General features: G+C 45.6%; 1 protein-coding gene across 1 annotated transcript in view; it reads left to right on the top strand.

Moving 5' to 3' along the window:
- Window positions 1-4,630: 4,630 nt before the first annotated feature.
- The window catches only part of C5H6orf118 (chromosome 5 C6orf118 homolog), a 142,127-nt gene continuing 122,262 nt past the window's right edge, over window positions 4,631-24,495 (top strand). Inside the window, exon 1 of the mRNA XM_069767945.1 lies at window positions 4,631-4,671. The gene's annotated coding sequence lies outside the window, so the exon portion shown is untranslated. The remainder of the gene's footprint in view (window positions 4,672-24,495) is intronic.

Raw genomic sequence — 24,495 nt, 5'->3', positions numbered from 1 at the left:
TACACTAAGCGCTGTCCCCCCTGTGTGGTGCTGAAGCCGGCATTCATCTCTTCTCCCCCGCAGGAGAGAAGAGATGAAAGATCAAGTTTTTGTTATTTTTTGTTAAAAATAAAGTTTGCTGGTGAGCTCCCGCCTCCCATCCTCCGTGCGCCGCCCGGCCCCTTGCATAAAAATACTCACCTAGCTCCCGCGATGTCTCCTCTCTCCTCTCAGCGGCTGCAGCTTCTCCTGTGTGAGCGGTCACGTGGTCCCGCTCATTACAGTGAGGAATATGCGCATAGATTATTCATTCCTTCTCTCCAGCAAATGCTGCTGGGAAGACGGGATGAATACCGGCTTCAGCATCGCACGCAGCGGGGACAGCGCTTACTTCAGCGCTGTCTCTCCTGCGGGCGGTACGTGCACACGGAGGAGAGTGCACACTGTTCTCCGTGTGCACGTGTGCGGGACGCTTTGCGGACTGTGCTGCCGGCAAAAAACGAACATGTCTCCGTTTTTTCAACACGGACACACGGTCCGTGAAAACATGGAGACATGTGCATAAACCCATTCATTTGAATGGGTCTACATGTGTCAGTGTCTCCGGTATGTGAGAAAACTGTCACTACACGTACCGGAGACACTGACGTGTGAAAGAGGCCTAAGAGACGATTAAAACATTGCATCTACCCCAAAATGGTATCAATAAACATGTGAGCCCAGGGTGCAAAAAATAAGCCTTCACACAGCCCCAGGATCCCAAAAATTTAAAACCTTATAAGGTCCCGGAAAATGACGCCACAGGCAACATTTTTATTTATTTATTTATATAAATTTACCACTTGTTTCACCACTTAAATAAAAAAAAACTATATGCTTTGTGTCTCAGTAATCATTTTGACCTTGGAAATCATATTGTCAGTTCAGATTTAGCATAAAAGTTATGGCTCTTGAAAAATAGGGAAGAAAAAAATTTAAAATAGCCGAGTCAGGAAGGGGTGAAAGACATTAAAAAAAATGTCAAAGAAAAAACATGTGCGGCATTGCAGAGTCAGTAAAAGACCAAGCTATGAAAATCTAGATTTGTTTAACTTACAAGGTAAATATCTGAAGGAATATAAATTGAAACGTCAATATTACTGGTTTTTGTTGTTTCATCTGCCACAAAAATGCAATACGAACTTTGTATATAACTTAAAATAATAACATTCAGGCTATGTGCACACGTTCAGGATTCTTTGCAGAAATTTCCTGAACAAAACCGGACTTTTTCTGCAAGAAATCCGCTCGCGTTTTTATCGCGTATTTTTCACGTTCATGTGGATTTTTCCGGAGCTTTCCACTACTATATTATATAGTAGCAAATCCGGAGATTTTCCGCAAATGTAATGAACATGAGTTTTTTTCCGCGATGCGTTTTTTTGGTGGGAAAAAAAACGCAACATGTGCACAAAAATTGCGGATTGCATTCTAATAATAGAATGCTTAATGTAAGCTTTTTTTAGCGTTTTTTATGTGGAAAACCGCTGAAAAAATGGGAAAAAAAAAAAAATCCTGAACTTGTGCACATAGCCTTAAAACTACACCCTGGCAGGAAAAAAACATTTATCGAAAAATAACATTTATTTCAAAATGGCACAAAACTATATTTTATTTTACAATATTCAGAATTTTTTCAGTCACTGAAACACCTAGACATTTGGTATCGCCGTAGTCGAAACGAGCAGGCGAATCTTGTTACCCCATCAGTCTTACCGCACAATGAAACCTGTAAACCCAACAAGCAATGCAGAATTTGTTTTGCCATTTTCCTTTACGGTAAAAACTACAAGTACAATTTGCCTGCAAAAAAGAAAAATAAATCCTTTATACGTCTATGGCCAAGGAAAAACAAAAAGTTATGGAACACAGGAAGGAAAAAATGAAAGTACAAACATGAAGACTGGCTGCACCCCAACACGCCATTAACCCCTTACCGGCATCGGACGTACTATACCGTCCGATGCCGGCTCCCCTGCTTTGATGCAGGGCTCCGCGGTAAGCCCGCACCAAAGCCGGGACATGTCAGCTGTTTTGAACAGCTGACATGTGCCCGTAATAGGCGCGGGCAGAATCGCGATCTGCCCGCACCTATTAACTAGTTAAATGCCGCTGTCAAACGCAGACAGCGGCATTTAACTACCGCTTCCGGCCGGGCGGCCGGAAATGACGTTATCGCCGACCCCCGTCACATGTCCGGGGGTCGGCGATGCGTCTCCATTGTAGCCATAGAGGTCCTTGAGACCTCTATGGTTACTGATTGCCCGTCGCTGTGAGCGCCACCCTGTGGTCGGCGCTCACAGCACACGTGCAATTCTGCTACATAGCAGCGATCAGCAGATCGCTGCTATGTAGCAGAGCCGATCGTGCTGTGCCAGCTTCTAGCCTCTCATGGAGGCTATTGAAGCATGGCAAAAGTTAAAAAAAAAAGTTTAAAAAAATGTGAAAAAAATAAAAAAAACATAAAAGTTTAAATCACCCCCCTTTCGCCCCAATCAAAATAAATCAATAAAAAAAATATCAAATCTACGCATATTTGGTATCGCCGCGCTCAGAATTGCCCGATCTATCAAATAAAAAAAAGTATTAACCTGATCGCTAAACAGCGTAGCAGGAAAAAAACTCGAAACGCCAGAATTACGTTTTTTTGGTCGCCGCGACATTGCATTAAAATGCAATAACGGGCGATCAAAAGAACGTATCTGCACCGAAATGCTATCATTAAAAACGTCATCTCGGCACGCAAAAAATAAGCCCTCAACCGACCCCAGATCACGAAAAATGGAGACGCTACGAGTATCGGAAAATGGCGCAATTTTTTTTTTTTTTTAGCAAAGTTTGGAATTTTTTTTCACCACTTAGATAAAAAATAACCTAGTCATGTTTGGTGTCTATGAACTCGTAATGACCTGGAGAATCATAATGGCAGGTCATTTTTAGCATTTAGTGAACCTAGCAAAAAAGCCAAACAAAAAACCAATGTGGGATTGCACTTTTTTTGCAATTTCACCGCACTTGGAATTTTTTTCCCGTTTTCTAGTACACGACATGCTAAAACCAATGATGTCGTTCAAAAGTACAACTCGTCCCGCAAAAAATAAGCCCTCACATGGCCAAATTGACGGAAAAATAAAAAAGTTATGGCTCTGGGAAGGAGGGGAGCGAAAAACGAACACGGAAAAACGAAAAATCCCCTGGTCATGAAGGGGTTAAGGGCATTACACAAGAAATGGTGCCCGCATATGGGCATGTGGAAGCATAACAACGACTAGTGCTTATGGATTACCTTTGTGCTTGGATCATGACTGTATGACAGAAAAGTGCACAGCCATGACACTGCTCCGTGTGGGGACTCGTGGTGTAGTCGGGTCCTGTAATGTAGTGGGAGCCCGTGGTGTAGTGGGGTCCTGTAGTGTACTGGGGACCTGTGGTGGGGACCTGTAGTGTAGTGGGGTCCTGTGGTGTAGTGGGGACCTGTGGTGGGGACCCGTAGTGTAGTGGGGGCCGATGGTGTAGTGGGGTCCTGCGGTGTAGTGGGGGCATGAAGACCCGTGGTGTAGTCGGGGTCCTGTAGTGTAGTGGGGATCTGTAGTGTAGTGGGGGCCCGTGGTGTAGTGGGGTCCTGTGGTGTAGTGGGGGCCCGTGGTGTAGTGGGGACATGGAGACCCGTGGTGTAGTCCGGGTCCTGTAGTGTAGTGGGGTCCTGTAGTGTAGTGGGGGCCCGTGGTGTAGTGGGGTCCTGTAGTGTACTGGGGACCTGTGGTGGGGACCTGTAGTGTAGTGGGGGCCCATGGTGTAGTGGGGTCCTGTGGTGTAGTGGGGACATGGAGACCAGTGGTGTAGTCGGGGTCCTGTAGTGTAGTGGGGTCCTGTAGTGTACTGGGGACCTGTGTAGTGCGGTCCTGTAGTGTACTGGGGACCTGTGGTGGGGACCTGTAGTGTAGTGGGGGCCCGTGGTGTAGTGGGGTCATGTGGTGTAGTGGGGACATGGAGACCAGTTGTGTAGTCCGGGTCCTGTAGTGTAGTGGGGTCCTGTAGTGTACTGGGGACCTGTGTAGTGCGGTCCTGTAGTGTACTGGGGACCTGTGGTGGGGACCCGTAGTGTAGTGGGGGCCCGTGGTGTAGTAGGGTCCTGTGGTGTAGTGGGGACATGAAGACCCGTGGTGTAGTTGGGGTCCTGTAGTGTAGTGGGGTCCTGTAGTGTAGTGGGGGCCCGTGGTGTAGTGGGGTCCTGTAGTGTAGTGGGGACCTGTGGTGGGGACCTGTAGTGTAGTGGGGGCCCGTGGTGTAGTGGGGTCATGTGGTGTAGTGGGGACATGGAGACCAGTGGTGTAGTCCGGGTCCTGTAGTGTAGTGGGGTCCTGTAGTGCAGTGGGGGCTCATGGTGCAAAGACCAGTGGTGTGTAGTGGGGTCCCGTAGTGTAGTGCTGTAGAAAGTGGATATGACACACGATAGGTTAACTCTTTTCCTTTCCCGTAACTCCATACATCACATTTACGGCTGTGATGTGCTGCGGACTCCCCATTGCTCAGGACCGTACAGTAAAATGGCCCGTAAGCAAGGACAGATCAGCGAGACTGCATTTCCCGGTTTTGTTTACCTAATCTCCATGACAACCATGAGGCCAGAGAGTAGCGAAGCAGGAGGAAGTGGTGAGTTTCGTGGCGGTCGCCAGTGATTTTCTTCCTAGGAGACCAGCACATAAGTCCGGTACTTGCTGCCGTAGGAGCGAGGTCCTGCCGGTGTGTGGTCGCATGATCTCACCGGTACGGGCTGAGTATATACCTCATATACCACCGCGGTCATCGGGGGAAGGGAAGCTGGGGCCACTGATCAGCCTGACAGCGTGCCCCGGACAATTATACCTCCCCCCGAAAAAAAGAAAATATTACATAACATATGTGATAAAATATATATGTATTATACACCTACAGACATATAGACATATATATTTATATAGATCGTTGTATGTGGTTTGTGTATATATATATATATATATATATATATATATATATATATATATATATATATATACATGTTATACTTTAACATTTTACAATGTGTCTCTATACACACATGTATACATTATATATATATATATATAAATATATATATTACACACATGTCACTCGTATATACTTATTTTTCTACCCACTCATATCTACAATATCTGCAGAGAGGTTTTTGTCCCTTTTTTACTTTTCAGAATGCTTTAGGCTTTATGCAGAACCTTTTTGCCGAGTTATTGGAGCATGAACTCCAAATTTTCTTGAGGTGTTTGAGTTGTGGAGAATTTGGAGAGTTATCTCGTAGTTTCTGCTCCAGAAAGGACTGTGTACATGGCTTTATAGAAAAATTTGCATTTTTTGTGGGCTTTAGTTTTTATTGGCACCATTTGGCGATACTTATATTCTACTAGATGGTGGCCCGATTCTAACGATTCGGGTATTCTAGAATATGTATGTATGTATGTAGCAGCCACATAGTATATAGCACAGGCCACGTAGCAAACAGTATATAACACAGCCCACGCAGTATATTACATTGCCCACGTAGTATATAACACTGCCCACGTACTATATAGCAGCCACGTAGTATATAGCAGCCACACATTATATAACACTGCCCACGTTTTATATAGCACAGCCCATGCAGTATATAGCACAGCCCACGCAGCATATAACACAGGCCACGCAGTATATAACACTGTATAGCACAGCCCGCGTAGTATATTTCCCAGCCACGTAGTATATAACACAGCCACGTAGTATATAACACAGCCACGTAGTATATTGCCCAGCCATGTAGTATATAGCACAGCCCACGTAGCATATTGGCCAGCCATGTAGTATATTGCACAGACACGTAGTATATTGCAGAGGTGTCAAACTGCAATCCTCAAGGGCTGCAAACAGGTCATGTTTTCAGGATTTCCTTGTACTGCACAGGTGATAATTTAATCACCTACACACATAATGATTACAGCACCTTGTGCAAAGCTAAGGAAATCTTGAAAACACGCATGGTTTGCGGCCCTCGAGGAATGCAGTTTGACACCCCTGGTATATTGCACAGATACGTGGTATATTGCCCAAACACGTACTATATAGCACAGACACGTAGTATATTGCCCAGCCACGTAATATATTGCACAGACACATAGTATATAGCAGACACAGAGTATATAGCACAGCCACGTAGTATATTGCACAGCCACGTAGTATATAGCACAGCCATGTAGTATATAGCACAGACACGTAGTATATTGCCCAGCCACGTAATATATTGCCCAGCCACGTACTATATAGCACAGACACGTAGTATATTGCCCAGCCACGTAATATATTGCACAGACACATAGTATATAGCAGACACGTAGTACATAGCACAGACACGTAGTATATTGCACAGCCACGTAGTATATTGCACAGCCATGTAGTATATAGCACAGACACGTAGTATATTGCCCAGCCACGTAGTATATAGCACAGACACATGTTATATAGCACAGACACGTAGTATATTGCCCAGCCACGTAATATATTGCACAGCCACTTAGTATATAGCACAGAGACGTATATAACACAGGTCACATAGTATAGAGCACAGTGATGTAGTATATTGCCCAGCCATGTAATATATACCACAGCCACGTAGTATATAGCATAGCCCATATAGTATATAGCACAGAGATGTAGTATATAACACAGTCCATGCAGTATCTAACACAGCCCACGTGGTATATAGCAATGTGGGCACCATATCCCTGTTAAAAAAAGAATTAAAATAAAAAATAGTTATATACTCACCCTCCGTCGGCCCCCCAGATCCAGGCGAGGCGTTTACTGATGCTCCTCGCGACGCTCCGGTCCCAAGAGTGTATTGCGGTCTCGCGAGATGATGACGTAGCGGTCTTGCGAGACCGCAATGCATGGACCGGTCATTGGAGCGTCGCGAGGAGCCGGAAAGGCCTCGGCTGGATCTGGGGGCCCACGGAAGGTGAGTATATAATGATTTTTTAAAATTATTATTATTATTTTTAACATTAGATCTTTTTTACTATTGATGCCGCATAGGCAGCATCAATAGTAAAAAGTTGGTTACACAGGGTTAATATCAGCGTTGACGGAGTGCGTTACTATATTATTTATTTTTTATACTGGTTCCAGAAAAAGCCCAGAACTTCCACCAATATAATTGCAATTTTTTGTTTCCATGTCATTCTGTGTACGGTTTCGATAATTATTTTGGCAAATGTTTTGATTTTCTCATATTTATTGTATTTATTTTACTTTCTTATATCGCACCAATAATTCCATGGCTTAATTTAATTAAACAATTAACAGTTTTAAATTAGTTTTAGCCCCCCTGTAACATACTTACAGAACTTCAGAAAACCCCTGCCACCCCATCCCTCCTGCAGTTTGTGTTAATATTTTTGAATATTTTTTAATATTAAATTAATATTAGTGATGGGTAAGCACTAAAATGCTCGGGTGCTCGTGGCTCCGGTTGAGCAGATTGGAATACTCGGGTACTCGGCCAGAACAACGAGCCCAATGTATGGCTATGGGAGACCTCAGTATTTTTACCGCGATCCCCCCCGGGGGTCTTTTTAAGGTCTAAAAATGTCTGAAAATGATGGAAACACTGCTCAAATGACACAGGGACATCATGGGGATCACCCCTGGAAGCATTCCTGACTCCTACTTCACAGCTTTAATCATTTTTTTCCGAGATTCATGCCATTTTCCCGGTGCCACAAAAGACACATTAAAACTAAAGGTACCTTCACACATAACGATATCATTAATGATATCGTTGCTTTTGGTGACGTTGCAACGATATCGTTAAGGAAATCGCTATGTGTGACAGCGACCAACGATCAGGCCCCTGCTGGGAGATCGTTGGTCGCTGAGGAAAGTCCAGAACTTTATTTCGTCGCTGGACTCCCTGCTGACATCGCTGGATCGGCGTGTGTGACACCGATCCAGCGATGTCTTCACTGGTAACCAGGGTAAACATCGGGTAACTAAGCGCAGGGCCGCGCTTAGTAACCCGATGTTTACCCTGGTTACCAGCGTAAACGTTAAAAAAACAAACACTACATACTTACCTACCGCTGTCTGTCCCCGGCGCTGTGCTTCTCTGTACTGGCTGTGAGCGTCGGTCAGCCGAAAAGCAGAGCGGTGACGTCACCGCTCTGCTTTCCGGCCGCTGTGCTCACAGCCAGTACAGGAGGAGTGCAGAGAAGCAGAGCGCCGGGGACAGACAGCGGTAGGTAAGTATGTAGTGTTTGTTTTTTTTACTTTTAGGATGGTAACCAGGGTAAACATCGGGTTACTAAGCGCGGCCCTGCGCTTAGTTACCCGATGTTTACCCTGGTTACCGGCATCGTTGGTCGCTGGAGAGCTGTCTGTGTGACAGCTCTCCAGCGACCAAACAGCGACGCTTCAGCGATCCGGATCGTTGTCGGTATCGCTGCAGCGTCGCTTAATGTGAAGGGGCCTTTAACCAAAATAGGTTTTGCTTGGAAATATGTTGAGGTACATCCTTTGCAGGTTAATGACTTGCCTGTAAGGCCAAATATTTAACCCCAGACCGAAAATTTCCTCCCCCACTTAGGCTTAGTTCAGATGCAGCGTTTTTGAAGTGTTTTTCAACTTTAGCATTGCTTTCAACCACTACAAATGCATTCACTGGGAAATGTCTTTGTAACATTTAACAACCCTAGCTGGCCATGTGGTGAGTGACACATAAGGAGACACATCTTATTTCATTTATGAAGGAGGGACACAAAGTCACAGAGCCTATTTTTACTGGTGCATCAGGTGGTATTAATATTCTTAAAGGGCCATTATTAAACTGTGGGTCTCCTAAGCTGTTGTAGCCTAGGCTGTGAGTGGATGGGCTGCCAAGAATTACGGCGCACCACAATACCCCTGTCATAAGATGTCCAGGAGGGCCTCCTGAAAAAATGTTGCATTGAATGCAAGGCCTGCCCTGCTACCAATTCATATGCACCCGAATAATTCTTTGAACCCACATAGTTGATGTGCCCATGAAAATCCACTTCACAATATGCATTTTGTACTCCCGTATTCCTTGGCTTTACACGTTGGCGGGAAGGCCAGCCCTGCTGCATAGTCATATGCACCCCATTAACCCCTTCATGACCGTGGGATTTTTCGTTTTTCCGTGTTCGTTTTTCACTCCCCTCCTTCCCAGAGCCATAACTTTTTTATTTTTCCGTCAATTTGGCCATGTGAGGGCTTATTTTTTGCGGGACGAGTTGTACTTTTGAACGACATCATTGGTTTTAGCATGTCGTGTACTAGAAAACGGGAAAAAAATTCCAAGTGCAGTGAAATTGCAAAAAAAGTGCAGTCCCACACTTGTTTTTTGTTTGGCTTTTTTGCTAGGTTCACTAAATGCTAAGACATTAGACATTAATGCTTGACATTATGATTCTCCAGGTCAGTACGAGTTCGTAGACACCAAACATGACTAGGTTATTTTTTATCTAAGTGGTGAAAAAAAATTCCAAACTTTGCTAAAAAAAAAAAAAATTGCGCCATTTTCCGATACTCGTAGCGTCTCCATTTTTCGTGATCTGGGGTCGGTTGAGGGCTTATTTTTTGCGTGCCAAGATGACGTTTTTAATGATAGCATTTTGGTGCAGATACGTTCTTTTGATCGCCCGTTATTGCATTTTAATGCAATGTCGTGGCGACCAAAAAAACGTAATTCTGGTGTTTCGAATTTTTTTCCCGCTACGCTGTTTAGCGATCAGGTTAATGCTTTTTTTTTAATTGATAGATCGGGCGATTCTGAGCGCAGCGATACCAAATATGTGTAGATTTGATTTTTTTTTTATTGATTTATTTTGATTGGGGCGAAAGGGGGGTGATTTAAACTTTTATATTTTTTTTATTTTTTTAACATTTTTTTCAACTTTTTTTTTTTACTTTTGCCATGCTTCAATAGCCTCCATGGGAGGCTAGAAGCAGGCACAACGCGATCGACTCTGCTACATAGCAGCGATCTGCTGATCGCTGCTATGTAGCAGAAATGGAGGTGTGCTGTGAGCGCCGACCACAGGGTGGCGCTCACAGCTACCGATGATCAGTAACCATAGAGGTCTCAAGGACCTCTATGGTTACAATGGAGACACATCACCGACCCCCGATCATGTGACGGGGGTCGGCGATGACGTCATTTCCGGCCGCCTGGCCAGAAGCGGTAGTTAAATGCCGCTGTCTGCGTTTGACAGCGGCATTTAACTAGTTAATAGGTGCGGGCAGATCGCGATTCTGCCCGCGCCTATTACGGGCACATGTCAGCTGTTCAAAACAGCTGACATGTCCCGGCTTTGATGTGGGCTCACCGCGGAGCCCTGCATCAAAGCAGGGGAGCTGACCTTGGACGTACTATCCCATCCAAGGTCAGAAGGGGGTTAAGCCTTTGAACCCACATACTGGATGGGCCCATGAAAATCCACTTCACAATATGCATTTTGTACTCCCGTACTCCTTTGTTTTACACATTGGCAAGAAGGTGAGCCCTGCTACATAGTCAGTCATATGCACCCCATTAGGCCTTGGAACCCACATGCTGGATGGGCCCATGAAAATCCACTTCACAATATGCATTTTGTACTCCTGTACTCCTTGGTTTTACACATTGCCAGGAAGCCGAGCCCTGCTGCTTAGTCAGTCATATGCACCCCATTAGGCCTTGGAACCCACATAGTGGATGGGCCCATGAAAATCCACTTTACAATATGCATTTTGTACTCCCGTACTCCTTGGTTTTACATGTTGGCGGCAAGGCCAGCCCTGCTGCATAGTCATATGCACCCCATTAGGCCTTGGAACCCACATAGTGGATGTGCCCATGAAAATCCACTTCACAATATGCATTTTGTACTCTCATACTCCTTTCTTTTACACATTGGCAGCAAGGCCAGCCCTGTTGCATAGTCAGTCATATGCACCCCATTACGCCTTGGAACCCACATACTGGATGGGCCCATGAAAATCCACTCATATTTTTTAATGGTATGATGGTTCCCTCTTTGCACAATTATTTACAGGAGAATTTGGCAATTGTGTTTGCCATGTTTTTAACACTAAGGTTCAGATACGGCTTTAAAAATGGCTAATTCTTGCAATACAAAGCAATTTCATTGCAAACTACAAAATTCAAGGAATATTAAGATTGAATAGAGTGAGTGCGTACATTTTTGTGTATGTTAACAATAACATACAAAGGTTAATAAGTACATATAAGGATTACATAAATATACTGATTACGTATATATGAAGATTAACGTCATACAGTCTACTTAGATCATCAACAAGAGGCTTTTCAATATCATCTGTCTGGAATATCCGAGAAGCAACACCAAGACAGAGAACCCCTTGGAGATTACCTAAATTGCATGGGCATCCCTGTTGTGAATTCTGTTGTCGAACTCCCTCCTGTGGTCGTGAATAGTACTTTGGCGAGTTCTGTCTATGGGCTCCCTCTGGTGGCTGTGAGTGAAGCTGCTGCTTCTGAGGTTCCTTGCACAGGTGGCGTGGTGTTATGACCTGGTGGTTAGGAGCACCCGGAATGACCTGATAGTTAAACCTCATACAGGACGAGCTCTGGGATGTGGGAACTCTGCTGACCGCAAGCCCTAATCCTATCACACACACTAAAAATAGCCGTGGAGCGCTCCTGACCAGACCTAGGCGCCTCGTCACAGCCTAAGCACTATCTAGCCCTAGAGATGGAAAATAAAGCCTACCTTGCCTCAGAGAAATTCCCCAAAGGTAAAGGAAGCCCCCCACATATATTGACTGTGAGTAAAGATGAAAGTCACAAATGCAGAAATGAAACAGGTTTCAGCAAAGGGAGGCCAGACTTACTAAATAGACAGAGGATAGGAAAGGTAACTTTGCGATCAGCACAAAAACCTACAAAAGACCACACAGAGTGTGCAAAAAAGACCTCCGCACCGACTCACGGTGCGGAGGGGCCACTCTGCATCCCAGAGCTTCCAGCTAGCAAGACATAATCATGATAACCAGCTGGACAAGAAAACAGTGAACAAATAATGACTATCAGGAAATTAGCTTCTGCAGGAGAAGGCAGGTCACCAGAGAGATCCAGGAGCGAACTGAACAAATGCAAAAACATTGACAGCTGGCCTGGAGTAACGATCTGAGAGGAGTTAAATAGAGCAGCCAACCAAAGGATAAACCACGTCACCTGTGTAAGGAACCTCAGAAGCAGCTGCTTCACTCATAGCCACCAGAGGGAGCCCATAGACAGAACTCGCCAAAGTACCATTCACGACCACAGGAGGAAGTTCGACAACAGAATTCACAACAGTACCCCCCCCTTGAGGAGGGGTCACCGAACCCTCACCAGAGCCCCCAGGCCGATCAGGATGAGCCAGATGAAAGGCACGAACAAGATCGGCAGCATGAACATCAGAGGCAAAAACCCAGGAATTATCTTCCTGACCATAACCCTTCCACTTGACCAGGTACTTAAGTTTCCGTCTCGAAACACGAGAATCCAAAATCTTCTCCACCACATACTCCAATTCCCCCTCAACCAACACCGGGGCAGGGGGATCAACGGAGGGAACCATAGGCGCCACGTATCACCGCAACAACGACCTATGGAACACATTATGGATGGCAAAAGAAGCTGGAAGGTCCAAACGAAATGACACAGGATTAAGAACTTCAGAAATCTTATATGGCCCAATGAAACTAGGCTTAGACTTAGGAGAGGAAACCTTCATAGGAACGTGACGAGATGACAACCAAACCAAATCCCCAACACGAAGTCGGGGACCAACACAACGCCGGCGGTTAGCGAAACGTTGAGCCTTCTCCTGGGACAATGTCAAATTGTCCACCACATGAGTCCAAATCTGCTGCAACCTGTCCACCACCACATCCACACCAGGACAGTCTGAAGGCTCAACCTGCCCTGAAGAGAAACGAGGATGGAAACCAGAATTACAGAAAAAAGGAGAAACGAAAGTAGCCGAGCTGGCCCGATTATTGAGGGCGAACTCAGCCAAAGGCAAGAAGGACACCCAATCATCCTGATCAGCAGAAACAAAGCATCTCAGATATGTCTCCAAAGTCTGATTAGTTCGTTCGGTTTGGCCATTAGTCTGAGGATGGAAAGCCGAAGAAAAAGACAAATCAATGCCCCTCTTAGCGCAAAAGGACCGCCAAAACCTCGAAACAAACTGGGAACCTCTGTCCGAGACTATGTTCTCTGGAATGCCATGCAAACGAACCACATGCTGGAAAAAGAATGGCACCAAATCAGAGGAAGAAGGCAATTTAGATAAGGGTACCAAATGGACCATCTTAGAGAAGCGATCACAAACCACCCAAATGACCGACATCCTTTGAGAAACAGGGAGATCTGAAATAAAATCCATGGAAATATGCGTCCAGGGCCTCTTCGGGATCGGCAAGGGCAAAAGCAACCCACTGGCATGAGAACAGCAGGGCTTAGCCCGAGCACAAGTCCCACAGGACTGCACAAAAGAACGCACATCCCGTGACAAAGAAGGCCACCAAAAGGATCTAGCCACCAAATCTCTGGTACCAAAGATTCCAGGATGACCAGCCAACACTGAACAATGAATCTCAGAGATAACTCTACTAGTCCATCTATCAGGGACAAACAGTTTCTCCGTAGGACAACGGTCAGGTCTACCAGCCTGAAACTTTTGCAGCACCCGCCGCAAATCAGGGGAGATGGCAGACAAAATTACCCCTTCTTTAAGAATACCCGCCGGCTCCGGAACACCCGGATAGTCATTCACAAAACTCCTTGACAGGGCGTCAGCCTTCACATTCTTAGATCCCGGAAGGTATGAAACCACAAAATCAAAACGGGAGAAAAAGAGCGACCATCGAGCCTGTCTAGGATTCAACTGTTTGGCAGACTCGAGATAAGTTAAATTCTTGTGATCCGTCAAGACCATCACGCGATGTTTAGCTCCTTCAAGCCAATGTCGCCACTCCTCGAATGCCCACTTCATGGCCAACAACTCTCGATTGCCCACATCATAATTGCGCTCAGCTGGCGAGAATTTTCTAGAAAAGAAGGCACAGGGTTTCATCACCGAGCCATCAGAACTTCTTTGCGACAAAACAGCCCCTGCTCCAATTTCAGAAGCATCAACCTCAACCTGAAAAGGGAGCAAAACATCTGGCTGGCACAACACAGGGGCAGAAGCAAAACGTCGCTTCAATTCCTGAAAAGCCTCCACAGCCGCAGAGGACCAATTGACCACATCAGCACCTTTCTTGGTCAAATCAGTCAACGGTTTAGCAATACTGGAAAAATTAGCGATGAAGCGACGATAAAAATTAGCAAAGCCCAGGAACTTCTGCAAGCTCTTCACAGATGTCGGCTGAGTCCAATCGTAAATGGCCTGAACTTTAACAGGGTCCATCTCGATAGTAGAAGGGGAAAAAATGAAACCCAAAAATGAAATCTTCTGAACTCCAAAGAGACACTTTGACCCCTTCACAAACAAGGAATTCGCACGAAGGACCTGGAACACCATTCTGACCTGCTTCACATGAGACTCCCAATCATCCGAAAAGACCAAAATGTCATCCAAATATACAATCATGAATCTATCCAGGTACTCTCGGAAGATGTCATGCATAAAGGACTGAAACACAGATGGAGCATTAGAAAGCCCGAATGGCATAACCCGGTACTCAAAATGGCCCTCGGGCGTATTAAATGCAGTTTTCCATTCATCACCCTGTTTAATTCGCACAAGATTATACGCACCACGAAGATCTATCTTGGTGAACCAACTAGCCCCCTTAATCCGAGCAAATAAATCAGACAGCAGCAGCAAAGGATACTGAAATTTGACTGTGATCTTATTAAGAAGGCGGTAATCAATACAAGGTCTCAAAGAACCATCCTTCTTGGCCACAAAAAAGAACCCTGCTCCCAATGGTGACGACGACGGACGAATATGACCCTTCTCCAAGGATTCCTTTATATAACTCCGCATAGCGGCGTGCTCTGGCACAGATAAATTAAACAGACGGCCCTTAGGAAACTTACTACCAGGAATCAAATTAATAGCACAGTCGCAATCCCTATGAGGAGGTAGGGCACCGGATTTGGGCTCTTCAAATACATCCCGGTAATCTGATAAAAACTCAGGGACTTCAGAAGGAGTGGAAGACGAAATTGACAGCAATGGAACATCACCATGTACCCCCTGACAACCCCAGCTGGACACAGACATAGATTTCCAATCCAACACTGGATTATGGAGCTGTAGCCATGGCAACCCCAAAACGACCAAATCATGCAGATTATGCAACACCAAAAAGCGAATATCCTCCTGATGTGCAGGAGCCATGCACATGGTCAATTGAGTCCAGTACTGAGGCTTATTCTTGGCCAAAGGCGTAGCATCAATTCCTCTCAATGGAATAGGATACTGCAAGGGCTCCAAGAAAAAACCACAGCGCCTGGCAAACTCCAAGTCCATCAAATTCAGGGCAGCGCCTGAATCCACAAATGCCATTACAGAATAGGACGACAGAGAGCAAATCAGAGTAACGGACAAGAGAAATTTAGACTGTACCGTACCAATGGTGACAGACCTAGCGAACCGCTTAGTGCGCTTAGGACAATCGGAGATAGCATGAGTGGATTCACCACAGTTAAAACACAGCCCATTCCGACGTCTGTGTTCTTGCCGTTCAGCTCTGGTCAAAGTCCTATCACACGGCATAGGCTCAGGCCTATGCTCAGAGAACACCGCCAGATGGTGCACAGCTTTGCGCTCAGGCATGCACCGATCGATCTGAATGGCCAAAGACATAGACTCATTCAGACCAGCAGGCGTGGGAAATCCCACCATGACATCCTTAAGGGCTTCAGAAAGACCCTTTCTGAAAATTGCCGCCAGGGCACATTCATTCCACTGAGTAAGCACAAACCACTTTCTAAACTTCTGACAGTACACCTCCGCTTCATCCTGACCCTGACACAAAGCCAGCAAGATTTTCTCTGCCTGATCCACTGAATTTGGTTCATCATAAAGCAATCCAAGCGCCAGAAAAAACGCATCAACATCACGCAATGCAGGATCTCCTGGCGCAAGGGAAAATGCCCAGTCTTGAGGGTCACCACGCAACAAAGAAATAATGATTTTTACTTGTTGAGCGGGGTCACCAGAGGACAGGGGTTTCAAAGCTAGAAACAGTTTACAATTATTTTTGAAATTCAAGAATCTAGATCTACCGCTGCTGTCTGATCTGTTTGCTCGGATTAAGGGGGCTAGTTGGTTCACCAAGATAGATCTTCGAGGGGCGTATAATCTTGTGCGAATTAAACAGGGTGATGAATTGAAAACAGCATTTAATATGCCCGAGGGCCATTTTAAGTACCTAGTTATGCCATTCGGGCTTTCTAATGCTCCATCTGTGTTTCAGTCCTTTATGCATGACATCTTCCGAGAGTACCTGGATAGATTCATGATTGTATATTCCTGATTGTGTATTTGGATGACATTTTGGTCTTTTCGGATGATTGGGAGTCTCATGTGAAGCAGGTCAGAACGGTGTTCCAGGTCCTTCGTGCGAATTCCTTGTTTGTGAAGGGGTCAAAGTGTCTCTTTGGAGTTCAGAAGGTTTCATTTTTGGGTTTCATTTTTTCCCCTTCTACTATCGAGATGGACCCTGTTAAAGTTCAGGCCATTTACGATTGGACTCAGCCGACATCTGTGAAGAGCTTGCAGAAGTTTCTGGGCTTTGCTAATTTTTATCGTCGCTTCATCGCTAATTTTTCTAGTATTGCTAAACCGTTGACTGATTTGACCAAGAAAGGTGCTGATGTGGTCAATTGGTCCTCTGCGGCTGTAGAGGCTTTTCAGGAGTTGAAGCATCGTTTTTCTTCTGCCCCTGTGTTGTGCCAGCCAGATGTTTCGCTCCCGTTTCAGGTTGAGGTTGATGCTTCTGAGATTGGAGCAGGGGCTGTTTTGTCGCAAAGAAGTTCTGATGGCTCGGTGATGAAACCCTGTGCCTTCTTTTCTAGAAAACTCTCGCCTGCTGAGCGCAATTATGATGTTGGCAATCGAGAGTTGTTGGCCATGAAGTGGGCATTCGAGGAGTGGCGACATTGGGTTGAAGGAGCTAAACATCGCGTGGTGGTCTTGACGGATCACAAGAATTTGACTTATCTCGAGTCTGCCAAACGGTTGAATCCTAGACAGGCTCGATGGTCGCTCTTTTTCTCCCGTTTTGATTTTGTGGTTTCATACCTTCCGGGATCTAAGAATGTGAAGGCTGATGCCCTGTCAAGGAGTTTTGTGCCTGACTCTCCGGGTGTTCCGGAGCCGGCGGGTATTCTTAAAGAAGGGGTAATTTTGTCTGCCATCTCCCCTGATTTGCGGCGTGTGCTGCAGAAGATTCAGGCTGATAGACCTGACCGTTGTCCTACGGAGAAACTGGTTGTCCCTGATAGATAGACTAGTAGAGTTATATCTGAGGTTCATTGTTCGGTGTTGGCTGGTCATCCTGGAATCTTTGGTACCAGAGATTTGGTGGCTAGATCCTTTTGGTGGCCTTCTTTGTCACGGGATGTGCGTTCTTTTGTGCAGTCCTGTGGGACTTGTGCTCGGGCTAAGCCCTGCTGTTCTCGTGCCAGTGGGTTGCTTTTGCCCTTGCCGATCCCGAGGAGGCCCTGGACGCATATTTCCATGGATTTTATTTCTGATCTCCCTGTTTCTCAAAGGATGTCGGTCATTTGGGTGGTTTGTGATCGCTTCTCTAAGATGGTCCTTTTGGTACCCTTGTCTAAATTGCCTTCCTCCTCTGATTTGGTGCCATTGTTTTTCCAGCATGTGGTTCGTTTGCATGGCATTCCAGAGGACATCGTCTCGGACAGAGGTTCCCAGTTTGTTTCGAGGTTTTGGCGGTCCTCTTGTGCTAGGATGGGCATTGATTTGTCTTTTTCTTCGGCTTTCCATCCTCAGACTAATGGACAAACCGAACGAACAAATCAGACTTTGGAAACATATCTGAGATGCTTTGTTCCTGCTGATCAGGATGATTGGGTGTCCTCCTTGCCTTTGGCTGAGTTTGCCCTTAATAATCGGCCCAGCTCGGCTACTTTAGTTTCTCCGTTTTTCTGTAATTCTGGTTTCCATCCTCGTTTCTCTTTAGGGCAGGTTGAGCCTTCAGACTGTCCTGGTGTGGATACGGTGGTGGACAGGTTGCAGCAGATTTGGACTCATGTGGTGGACAATTTGACATTGTCCCAGGAGAAGGCTCAACGTTTCGCTAACCGCCGGCGCTGTGTTGGTCCCCGACTTCGTGTTGGGGATTTGGTTTGGTTGTCATCTCGTTACGTTCCTATGAAGGTTTCCTCTCCTAAGTTTAAGCCGCGTTTCATTGGGCCATATAAGATTTCTGAAGTTCTTAATCCTGTGTCATTTCGTTTGGACCTTCCAGCTTCTTTTGCCATCCATAATGTGTTCCATAGGTCGTTGTTGCAGAGATACGTGGCGCCTATGGTTCCCTCCGTTGATCCTCCTGCCCCGGTGTTGGTTGAGGGGGAGTTGGAGTATGTGGTGGAGAAGATTTTGGATTCTCGTGTTTCGAGACGGAAACTCCAGTACCTGGTCAAGTGGAAGGGTTATGGTCAGGAAAATAATTCCTGGGTTTTTGCCTCTGATGTTCATGCTGCCGATCTTGGTCGTGCCTTTCATTTGGCTCATCCTGATTGGCCTGGGGGCTCTGGTGAGGGTTCGGTGACCTCTCCTCAATGGGGGGGTACTGTTGTGAATTCTGTTGTCAAACGCCCTCCTGTGGTCGTGAATGGTACTTCGGCGAGTTCTGTCTATGGGCTCCCTCTGGTGGCTGTGAGTGAAGCTGCTGCTTCTGAGGTTCCTTGCACAGGTGGCGTGGTTTGTCCTTTGGTTGGCTGCTCTATTTAACTCCACTCAGATCGTTACTCCATGCCAGCTGTCAATGTTGCAGCATTGCTTCAGTTCGCTCCTGGATCTTTCTGGTGACCTGTCTTCTCCTGCAGAAGCTAAGTTCCTGATAGTCTTTATTTGTTCATTGTTTTCTTGTCCAGCTGGTTATCATGATTTTGTCTTGCTAGCTGGAAGCTCTGGGATGCAGAGTGGCCCCTCCGCACCGTGAGTCGGTGTGGAGGTCTTTTTTGCACACTCTGCGTGGTCTTTTGTAGTTTTTGTGCTGACCGAAAAGTTACCTTTCCTATCCTCTGTCTATTTAGTAAGTCTGGCCTCCCTTTACTGAAACCTGTTTCATTTCTGCGTTTGTGACTTTCATCTTTACTCACAGTCAATATATGTGGGGGGCTGCCTTTTCCTTTGGGGAATTTCTCTGAGGCAAGGTAGGCTTTATTTTCTATCTCTAGGGCTAGTTAGCTCTTAGGCTGTGATGAGGCGCCTAGGTCATGTCAGGAGCGCTCCACGGCTATTTCTAGGTTGTGCGTTAGGATTAGGGCTTGCGGTCAGCAGAGCTCCCACATCCCAGAGCTCGTCCTGTGTGAGTTTAACTATCAGGTCGTGCCTGGTGCTCCTAACCACCAGGTCATAACACATCCCCAATTATGCAGGTATCAGCACACTGTACATGTACAGGTACCCCAGTTTTGGCATCTGTCTTAATCATGTTTCTCTGGTCTTATATAGTGATTTACACTATGTAGTAACTCTAGATTCACCCAGATCTTCAAGTGGCCACTTTTCAAGGTTGGATGAAACTGAGATATCATGGACTCAGATGAGGGGCCATAAACCCCTAGAAAATAAAAGCCACAAGGATTTAAATCAAACCACCACAGGCAGAGTTTCATTAAACCTTAATGTTTTACAATGACAAACAGCAAACATATAGAGGCTTCGAACTGTTTGTGAAGTGAGTAAACACACATTTATCAAGATTGTGTCACTATGAGCATTGTCTGTCACATCTGTAAATGTTTTACAAGACATGCAGCTATGTGATTGTCTGAATGCATTCGGTGTACAGTATTTCAATCTTGTTTACAAATCACCATTTGTATATTCGCCATTTGTACATTTGAGGCAGCCAAAGTTATGTCTCTCAAGGAGAGAAACTAATATAGTGGACAAAGCTATATTTTTAATGAACTACTGAGAGCCAAACTAACAGCATTGCTTTATCAAATTTATATGATGTATATTATGTCCAATTTGAGCAACCAGGCAACACAAAAAGGAGCTTTTCAAGTGAGCTCTTTAAGGTACACAAATGTGAAGTGTATGCCATCAAGGATGTGGTTTCAACAATGGGGGGTACCTTTTTTAAAAATATACTATTGCCATCACAGCCCCCCTTGCCCAAACTTCAATGGCCTATAAGGGTACGTGTCCACGTTCAGGATGGCCGGCGGTTTTGACGGAGCGGCGATCTCGCTCCGCCCAAAGCTCCGCCCCCTTCTGGAGACACGATGATGCCGGATGTGTTCATTGCACACATCCGGAATCATCGCACCCCACACATAGAGCTCTGTGCTTTACCTTGCAGCGGCGCAGCGGCGCCGCAAGGTAAACTGACATGCTGCGATCTAAAAAGACGCGCCTCATGTCCGGAATCGTAGAGCCGCCGGATGCGTGTCACCACGCATAGTGGAGACGGGATTTCATAAAATCCCCTCCACTATGCTGTTACATCTGGACACTGCGTGTTTGACGCTGCGTCTCTATGCAGCTTCAAACACGCAGCGTTTCCTGAATGTGGAAGCATACCCTTACAGTACTGAGCACGTTCACCCTGGTGATCTAGTGGCAGGTACATTTTAGATTGCAGGAGACCGAGTTAAAATGTCGGCCCAATGTAATGTCATGCCCAATTCCCCAATGTGGTGTCCATTTTAAAAATAATAAAAGAGTGCCTTCACAGCCCCCTTGCCCAAAATTCACTAGCCTATAACAGTACACATCACGTTCACCCTGGTGATCTACTGGCAGGTACAGGACAGATTGCAGGAGACCGAGTTAAGAAGTAGGCCTAATGTAATGTCATGCCCAATTCCCCAATGTGTTGTCCTTTTTGTAAAAAATAAAATAGTGCCATCATAGCCCCCTTGGCCAAAATGCACCGTGCAGACTATGTTCACCCTGGTGATATAGTGGTTCTAGATGAGGAGGATGAGGATAAGGAGGAGGATAAAAACAAACAGACCAAATCTGGAAGCGTATACCCATGTGTGGTTGTGAAGAGGTGCATGAGAATACACCTCCCTAAAAGAGAGGATGTATTTGAGGTTATGTTTTGCTGTTTTCACTTGGTGGTGTACAGAAGTCTTTCCCAATCCAGGCCTTGATCATTTTTATAAGAGTCAGCCTGTCAGCATTTTCAGTTGACAGGCGGATGCGCTTATCTGTTATAATTCCACCAGCAGCACTAAAAACCCTCTCTGACAGAACGCTAGCAGTAAGGCAGGCCAGGACCTCCAAGGCGTAGAGAGCCAGTGCATACCACGTGTCCAGTTTGGATACCCAATAATTAAAAGGCACAGAGGAATCACGGAGGACATTTGTACGATTTGCAAGGTACTCCCTCACCATCTTCCCAAACATTGCACTTCTTGTGACAGCACCCCTTGCCTCTGTGCCCCCACGATGGGAGGGTCTGAGAAAACTGTCCCAGAACTTGGCCATTGTTCTTATGCCTGAGCTGGATTGTACTCCTGTCTGTCTCGTTTGGAGTCCTTGGTTGTACAACAAACTCTGAAGTCTGCTGCCAGTGTTCTCACATAGGAATTTTCTAAGTAATTCCGTTACAAGGGCCCCGTGGTACTGCAACATTTTAGCACACCTCTCTGCCTCAGGCAGAAGAGATTAAATGTTGTCCTTGTAGCAAGGGTCTAGAAGTGTCACCAACCAGTAATGAGTGTCACCCAAAATTTTGATAATCCGAGGGTCACTTGAAATGCAGCGCAACATAAAATCAGCCATGCATGCCAGACTGCTAACAGGCAAGACTTCCAACTTACCATGCTGTCCTCGTCCTCCTCACCCTCCTCCTCCTCCTCCCTGTCCTCAGGCTATCCCCACTGAACAGAAGCTAATACAGATGTGTTTGTAGTACCGTCTATAGCGCATGAAAGTAGCTCCTGTTCTTCCTCCTCATCATTGCCTACCAATCCAAGTTGAGAAGACATGAGGCTGGGCTGAGTGTAATCACCCTGTATGTTTCCTTGCTCCATGTCTTCGCGCTCCGCCTGCAATGCATCCTCTTTGATTGTGAGCAGAGAGTTTTTCAGAATGCTGAGAAGCAGGATGGTGATGCCAATTAGGGCGTCATCGCCGCTCACCATCTTGGTGCAGTCCTCAAAATTTTGGAGGATGTTACATATGTCTGACATCCATGTCCACTCCTCAGGTCTTATGTGTGGAGTCTATAAAGGCACAGATGATTGGCCTCGGGGAGACCAAAACATCCAACACCGCGGAGACACCATCACGTGTTTCTCAACGCAGTGATTCCAGAACACTGCCCCCATCCCTTATGGGAAATATGCAGATGCATGTGAAGAAGCTGCGGAGACACCATCACGTGTTTCTCGACGCAAGCAGTGAATAGCGAGGCCTTTCCCCGGGAAGGAACAACCACGGGAAGGGCAGCATCCTATGAAGGAAAGCCACCTATGCCAAGCATGGTATCCATCCACAGACAGCTGTTTCGGGGTTTTTGCCCCTCATCAGTGTGGAGTAGGAATCTGGCTATTAGGAGCAGTGCCTAGTAAAAAGGCTATAAAGGCACAGATGATTGGCCTCGGGGAGACCAAAACATCCAACACAGCGGAGACACCATCACGTGTTTCTCAACGCAGTGATTCCAGAACACTGCCCCCATCCCTTATGGTAAATATGCAGATGCATGTGAAGAAGCTGCGGAGACACCATCACGTGTTTCTCGACGCAAGCAGTGAATAGCGAGGCCTTTCCCCGGGAAGGAACAACCACGGGAAGGGCAGCATCCTATGAAGGAAAGCCACCTATGCCAAGCATGGTATCCATCCACAGACAGCTGTTTCGGGGTTTTTGCCCCTCATCAGTGTGGAGTAGGAATCTGGCTATTAGGAGCAGTGCCTAGCCACACTGATGAGGGGCAAAAACCCCGAAACAGCTGTCTGTGGATGGATACCATGCTTGGCATAGGTGGCTTTCCTTCATAGGATGCTGCCCTTCCCGTGGTTGTTCCTTCCCGGGGAAAGGCCTCGCTATTCACTGCTTGCGTCGAGAAACACGTGATGGTGTCTCCGCAGCTTCTTCACATGCTTATGTGTGGAGTCTGACCTGAAATTTGACAGCTTTGTTGATGTTGATAGTCAACAACGGTCCTCTTCTGCTCACAAATCCTTTCCAACATATGCAGTTTAGAGTTCCAGTGCGTGTGGACATTACACAACAGTCAGTTAAATGAAAAACTCAGAGCAAGGGATACATAAGTACTTTAGTAACTCAATAATATGCCCAATGTGTGTGTATATTATATGTATCCCAAGATGGACATAAGGAGGACAAATCGGAAAAATATATATAACCAAACAGAGAACACACAACCGAACAAATGCCCAAAAATAAATTAAATTCAAAATAAATTTATTTATACAAAAATATATACCAATTGGTAGGGGGAAAAGAAACCAAAAGAGAGGCACAACAACAAGGAGACAGGGCAACATACAATCCTGCACTGGTAGAATAATGGCGGAAGAAAAAATATATAATAAATATAAAGCCAACCACAGAATTGAATGATTATATATATATATATATATATATATATATATATATACACAAAAATATGTAGAAAAAATATATATATAATTATAAAAAGATATGTATATATATATATATATGTATGTTATATGACCGCACTCAACAAAATTAAATAATGAAAAAATGAAAAAATAAATGAATGAAAAAATGGGTGGTACACCTTTAAGAGAGACCCAAAGGGGTTAATATAATGTCTATAGCGGTAGGATGTGTAAAACCCAGTACTAGAAAATGTGGAAATGTGCGGCTACATATAATATATACTAATATACTTAAATATTAGTAAGGGGTACAGGGAGCTGCTGCATAGATCAGGAGACACTGTAACGTGTAACACATCGAGTAAATAATGTTATTACTGCAAATAGCAAAATAGAGTGTCTCAAAGCAGGCTATACCTGTAATGCTGCCCTCCTCCTGGATGTGCCAGTCCCCGACGCGCGTTTCGGCGTCAGCCTTCGTCAGGGGACGAAGGCTGACGCCGAAACGCGCGTCGGGGACTGGCACATCCAGGAGGAGGGCAGCATTACAGGTATAGCCTGCTTTGAGACACTCTATTTTGCTATTTGCAGTAATAACATTATTTACTCGATGTGTTACACGTTACAGTGTCTCCTGA

This window comes from Ranitomeya imitator, chromosome 5 (genome assembly GCF_032444005.1).
Source record: "Ranitomeya imitator isolate aRanImi1 chromosome 5, aRanImi1.pri, whole genome shotgun sequence".
NCBI classification, from domain to species: domain Eukaryota; kingdom Metazoa; phylum Chordata; class Amphibia; order Anura; family Dendrobatidae; genus Ranitomeya; species Ranitomeya imitator.
The sequence above is the reverse complement of the archived record's forward strand: the minus strand, read 5'-3'. Positions and strand labels throughout refer to the sequence as shown.